The 6,346-nt window shown below is 45.1% G+C and overlaps 1 long non-coding RNA gene across 2 annotated transcripts; it reads left to right on the top strand.

Moving 5' to 3' along the window:
- Window positions 1-200: 200 nt before the first annotated feature.
- On the top strand, window positions 201-4,067 carry LOC120699187. Of its 2 annotated transcripts, XR_005685276.1 has the most exons (4): window positions 214-1,031; window positions 1,127-1,189; window positions 1,755-1,906; window positions 3,773-4,067. It is a non-coding gene; the product is annotated as an uncharacterized LOC120699187 (long non-coding RNA). The 2 variants fall into 2 exon arrangements; XR_005685275.1 differs by having other exon boundaries at window positions 201-1,031; window positions 1,755-4,059.
- Window positions 4,068-6,346: the final 2,279 nt, after the last annotated feature.

Here is a 6,346-nt window from a genome sequence, read left to right as displayed (position 1 = left end):
CGAGCTATGCGTGGCAGGCTTGCGGCCAAATGCGGCGCCGCTGCGCAACGCGGGCAAGCCCGCAAGGGCCGCTCCAGCAATGTGGGTTTGAGACGCGGGTTTGGTGGGTTCGTGGCACGGGCTGGCTTAGCGGGTTTGCGGTAAAGCCCGCCCCACTTGCATCTTGATTTTTTAACACCGCGCCTGCGCGCTTACCCGCCGGGCGGACCCGTGCTTCATTCCTCCATCAATCACGGTCCCAATCTGCGCTCCTTTTCCTTTTCTACCACACCCATTACCCTGCCTGCCCTGCGCCCCCTGCCACACCAAGCGCGGAGATGAAGGCAGATCGGGGACGGGATTGCGCCGATTGACGCGCGCATCGCGCGGAGATGGCGTCGGCCTGGGACGGTGGCGGACGCGGCACTCGGTGCAGGCGCAGGCGGCGCTGGGAGACGGGCGAGCTGCCAGCGCTGCGCACCCCGAGCGCCGACCTCCTTCGAGTAGGTCCTCCTCCTCCCCCACTCCGCCGCCGGGGCCTGCGGGTGGATCCTACATCTGCGTCGCCCTCGCTTCCTCTTACGGCGCTCTGCCTCCATCCGCCACACCCTCACACCTCCCTCGGCTACTCCGACGGTGCCCTGCATCCATCCGCGCCGCCCTCGCGACGCCATCCCCGGTGACGGTGGCTGCGTTGATGGCACGCCCTCGCGCCCGCGTTGCTCTCTGCGGCACAACCGTTCGCGCACATCGGCCGCGCCTTCGACGCTGTCGCCGCCCTCTCCGGCCTCTTCCTCTTGTTCAAGCGGCGGCCATGCGACCGGTGGCGATTTCCTCCACCACGTCCGGCGTCCCTCCTCCCCCAGAATGTCCAAGCCTCACCATTGGTGTGCCGCAGCAGCTCCTCGCAGCGCAGCATAGCGGCACGGGGAGGATAGGGCTGGACAGTCGTGCGAAGAGGAGAGGGCGGCTGTCATCCTGTTGATGCCCCCATCTCGACGCCCTATCCATCCTGGCGGCGGATCATCCACGCCCCCATCCTTCCCCACAAGGTGGCTCTGATATCTAATGCAAATTGTTTTACCGACAATTGGTTTGGGCACCATGTGTTTGTTAAAATGCTTACATGTGTTGACCGCTTGTGCAGTCTTGACCTCAGATGGGATCACGGAGGCTCTGAAAGTAGCAGAGATGAATCAACACCAATCAGGTAGAGTTAGTTGCTAGCTGCCTAGCCGCAAGCAACCCTCGCCCTCTACAAAGCATTAGGCAATACATCTTTCTTCTCGTTTAGCTAGCTGCTCAGTTCACTGATATAACTGAACATGCACTCTCTCTGATGTCCTTGCTATGCTTCAGTTTATGAATACAACCTGATCATGTAGAGAGTTGCTGGGGACTAGGAATGTGGCAGAGCGTTCATGAATAGAGAAGAGAGGAAATGTTGTTGGATGCTACTCATCATCTTGGTTCATCAGTATCATCAAAGCGCTCATGAATATAAGGATGGATTTAGAGTTCTTAAATTGTGGTTCTACCTGGGTACAGGGCACTATCTTGGGAGTGTTTATAAATTATTTTAGGAATAGTCCAATGAATATTTAGTATGGCCACTTATTCTTAAGAACAGTATGGATATTTTCAGTTTGCCTTAACTCCGATGATTTTGAGATGACCACTACTATTTTTGGTGAGCAGAGGAAAATTTGTTTGCATGACACATTTTGTACATAATGCCTAACAACTGCAGCCTCTCTAAATCGCATCACCTACAGGTCTGATGTGGACCGATGCCGGCAAAAAGGATCTAGCGGAGCACACATGTGGACCGATGCCGGCAAAAAGGATCCACTAGCACATAGATGTGGACCGATGCCGGCAAAAAGGATCCAACGGAGCATGACCCTCTTCCATCAAGCACCTACAGGTCTGAGTCCCTCCCATCTCAGTTCTTGGCTGGTTTAGAATTGCAAACATTGTTCTTGATCCTTTTGTTCCCCTTAACTGTAAAAATTTGTGGATTTGACTCTTCCCCTAATAAAATATAAGCGTAGCATGACCCTTCCCCTTCGAGCATCTACAGGTCTGACTCCCCTGGGCCAAGCATTTCGTGGATTGTTCCATTTTTTTCTTCTCTCAGTTCTTGGCTGGTTCCTCAAAGAATCACAAGGATTTTTTCTTTTTTTTAATGGGTTCTTGGGATTGAAATCATAGGTTCTTGATGGTTTTGTTTCCCTGAAAATATATGAATTTGTGGATTAGGCAAATTGTTGTACACTTTGCCCTTAAGTAGACATGTTCTGTTTTGTCATCATGTTTAGTTTACTCCATAATTCACAGTATGGAGTACGATGTGATGCGAATTGCAGAACAATCTAAATTGACAAATGACAACCCGCATGTCTACTTTTTTTTTCTTTGGTCCTGATGAATGGAGCTCCTCAGCTTGCAAAGTACTCAACGAAATGGCTCTGGTGGTTTAAGGGTTGGATGCAAAAAAATATAGTTCTACGCCTTTGTTTATAGTAGGTCACCTCACATATGGATGCATTTGAAAGCTGGTTTTGGATAATGCATTTGAGGTTATGATTGATGTCGCAAAAGCTATTTAAGAGGAACTTGGAAAGCCTTCTATTGAATTTTCTCAGTATCTGTTGTCCTCGAGTATGTAGCATCTTTTGACAGACATTGTTTGTTTGTGGTAGTGGCACATTCCAGTTGCTTTGCACATTACTTAGATTGATGCTGATTTAATGTAATTATGAAAAGTTATCACTGTGACTGGGTGATGCATTTTAGTATGATTAGAGAGGGAGGGCGAGAGACACAGAGGAAGATAGAAGGTCTGGTTTTTATTTACTAATTTTTAATCAGTATAAATTATTGTTTACCTAGACAAATGCAGAACAAGAGGAAGTGCTCATGATCTTTTCGTGTTTATATGATACATAAGAAACAAAGGTGAGAGCAAATTCACCTGATAATTATAGCATTTAATGTCATGCTGTTTCAGTTTGAATAATACAGTGCTAGGACCACAACTGGACCACAACTGGACCAGAATTAAGCCAAGGCAATGCTTGTGATCCTTTCTGACAGGATTCTGCATATGATTAATATGCCACTCTCGAGTCTCTGGCCTATCTAAATTTACTGGATGTAAATAGTGTGTAGCAAGCCCTGTAAGTTTTTTTTCTTGTTGAACATGCACATAGCAACTGATCAAAATACTACCACTATTTTTCATTTTAAAGCCATGGTATCTTAAGTCTGAATATAGGTTGTGCTCCACTAAAACTGATTGACTCATTGCTGAAAAGATAATTGGAAAGCTCACAGTTACAGAAGCTCCTTTTTTTTCCTCATGTGTACCTACACCTATGTGGACTGTCAATTAAATTCCAGCTTCTGCTATTTATTTACAGAAGCTCCTTTTTTCCTCATGTGTACCTACACCTATGTGGACTGTCAATTAAATTCCAGCTTCTGCTATTTATTTACAGAAGCTCCTTTTTTCCTCATGTGTACCTACACCTATGTCTTAAAATAGGTTCTCTTTGTCTGTGCTTATTCTTAGGAAATACTGCTCATTTTTCATGGATAAATGCTACTTCTCCTATAATGTCGAATTGAAAATAACTTCATGTGTATGTCAGCTTGTTGCTTGCCCAAGGAGCTTGTGACTTGCAGCTACTACTACTTGATTCAATAACCTTGAATAACTGAATCATTTGTTCAGCTTCGAAGTTTTGATTATCAGATGTTTTACTGGTCTCTTTTATATTTGTGATAGGGCCTTGACTAGGAGGAAGAGGTTTGAGGTGTTGGATGAGAAAGGTCTGATGGTGGTGGCTAACATTCCCGAAACTCAAGTAGAGCTTGTCGTTATGAGTGCTATATTTAAGGTTACTTTAGTGGTAAACCATGATGGTAGCTAGAAGACTTTATCCATGTGAGGACAGTTGTCAAATACAGTGTAAACCTGCTGAGATATAATGATTTTCTATTTCTTGGATTATGTGTACCATGCAAACTCCACTCATGAAATTTCCATTCTACATTGCTATGTTAGTTCATTTATTAGCTTATATTAGATTAGATTGGATTGCCATGAAATTAATAAATATTTTTAATTTTAGTAGTCGTTTGATACAATCCAATTGTTTTTAAATATTTTTTTTTTAAACACGTGCTTGTGACGTGCACCTTCACTAGTTATGGAAAAGCTCCAAACAAATAAACAGAAAGTTGTGGTATCATTAGTGATGCATACTGCATATCTATAGTATATCATGATACGAGACCACCAAGCAGGCACTTAAAACTAATAAAGTCGTATCCGGAATCAAGTATTTCACTCTTATGACAATAGGTCAAGTGTGCTGCCAAACAGATTGACAGCAAGAGATACGTTGTCATGGAGAAAATCCAGAACCATGTTGAAAGCATCAAAGTTATAATGACCAAGCAAATGCTTGCGGATCAGCTTACCAAGGCCTACTGCCCAAGTGTTGCCAAGTGTTCAGAGAACTCTAAGTCGACATGGGTCTATGGTAGAGCCTATGATTTTTGGATACTAAGGGCCCAAGATAAGGTCTCTTTCAAAATAAAAAGATGTATTGTAGTAGTTAATCTGATGGTTCTAACTATCATGACGAGGCATGCTCTATACATTGATCTATAATGAAATAGACACCAAGAGATAAAGTTTAAGTTTAAAGTATAAGATGAGATTGAGGAGGAGAATATTAGTATCGATCTCCATGGGCCCATCCCCGACTCGCACCTTGATCGGGGGCGTCAAACCCAACACGGTTGGTGGGCCCCCGTCGTGCACATAAAGTGGAAAGAGGGCACATGACCCAAGGCTCACCAAAACAGTAAAACCCTAGATCCCAATTGATCCATTAGTAAAGCGACGGGAAGCGCCGCTGCAGGCTTCACATCCACGACGTCCTCAACGCCATGGGAGGCACTGCTGCCCCCTTCGCCACCACTCTGGCGGACTCCGACATCCACGGCGGTGCCATGAGAGGAAGCAGGGTGTTGGCGCAAATTTAGGGCCAACACATGAACGCGCTAGATCACGCAGCGAGCGACGGCACAAATACAGCGCCGATGCTCAAGGCGGTCAGACCGGTCAAGGTGACCGGTCATACCGGTTCGCCGGTGTAGAACGGTGAAGTCTGATGAACGCTTGCTCGGGAGGGACCTCGTTAGGACAGACGCACGTAGGGTTGTTCTAGGATCGGTAGACCACCTCGGATGTAAGTACCTTGAGTCTTGCTTCATGTCCTCTTTGCTGCAACTAAAATCTTCTTTGACCAGATTATTGCTAGCAACAATCGATCTTTGTGGTGAAGTATAATTTGGATACATAAAAGGATATTGAATGTAATATGATTGCATATGCATCCTACTATAATCCAAAGGTGTATAAAAGTAAGGATGAAACGAGGGAGTAACCGGCCCATAATTTGCAGCAACATAATTATTTTGATGTGCACAACAAACCGGTTGCCCTTGAAGCTTTGATGACGATCTCACATCCTTGGCTTCACCTGACTGCTTCTTCTTCTTCTGAATAGCTCCTTGCTTCTCATATTTGGCCAAGGGTTTCTTAAAACTTGGCCTTGTGTAGCTCTTGGAAGAACTCTCGGGTTCACTGGACGCACCGGTCAGACCGGTCTTGGTACCGGTCAGACCGCCATTGGATCCGGTCAGACCGGTCGACTTGTTGTCGGCTTTCTTTTTGTTTTGCCCCCCCGAGCATTGAAGTACCACTAGAGGTTTTGTTCTGCAACATCTTCTTCTCAGGCCTCTCTTCTCCAATGATCACATTTTTTCCCTTTGCTGATTCGGCTTGATTCGGCCGAATTAAAACCTTGGGATTTTTCAATTCAAGCACATGAATATGCATTGGAAAAGGATTTTGATCAACTTGCATTCCAGAAATAACCAACTGTCCTTCATTTATGGCCGATTGTATTTGTCTACGAAGAACATTGCAATCATTGGTAGCATGAGAGAAAGTATTATGCAACTTACAATAAGCGCGCCGCTTCAACTCATCTATCGATGTAATAGTGTGAGAGAACTTAGTGTTTCCAAGCTTTGCTAACTCATCAAAGATTCTATCACACTTAGACACATCGAAAGTGTATTTAACCTCATCATGCTGATATTTAGGAATCAGCTTTAAAGAAGCACAAGTGCTAGGTTTATCGCTAGATGACCATACAAATTCAGCACCATAAACCTCACTATTCTCATCGTCTGAAGAATCACCATGTAACATATGCATACCAAGACGATCAGATTTAAACTTGGACTCTTTACTTCGGCTTTCTTGAGCCAAAGCCCTTTG

Source organism: Panicum virgatum, chromosome 3K, assembly GCF_016808335.1.
Source record: "Panicum virgatum strain AP13 chromosome 3K, P.virgatum_v5, whole genome shotgun sequence".
NCBI lineage: Eukaryota > Viridiplantae > Streptophyta > Magnoliopsida > Poales > Poaceae > Panicum > Panicum virgatum.
Note: the sequence above shows the minus strand (reverse complement) of the source record. Positions and strands in the feature narration are given on the sequence as shown.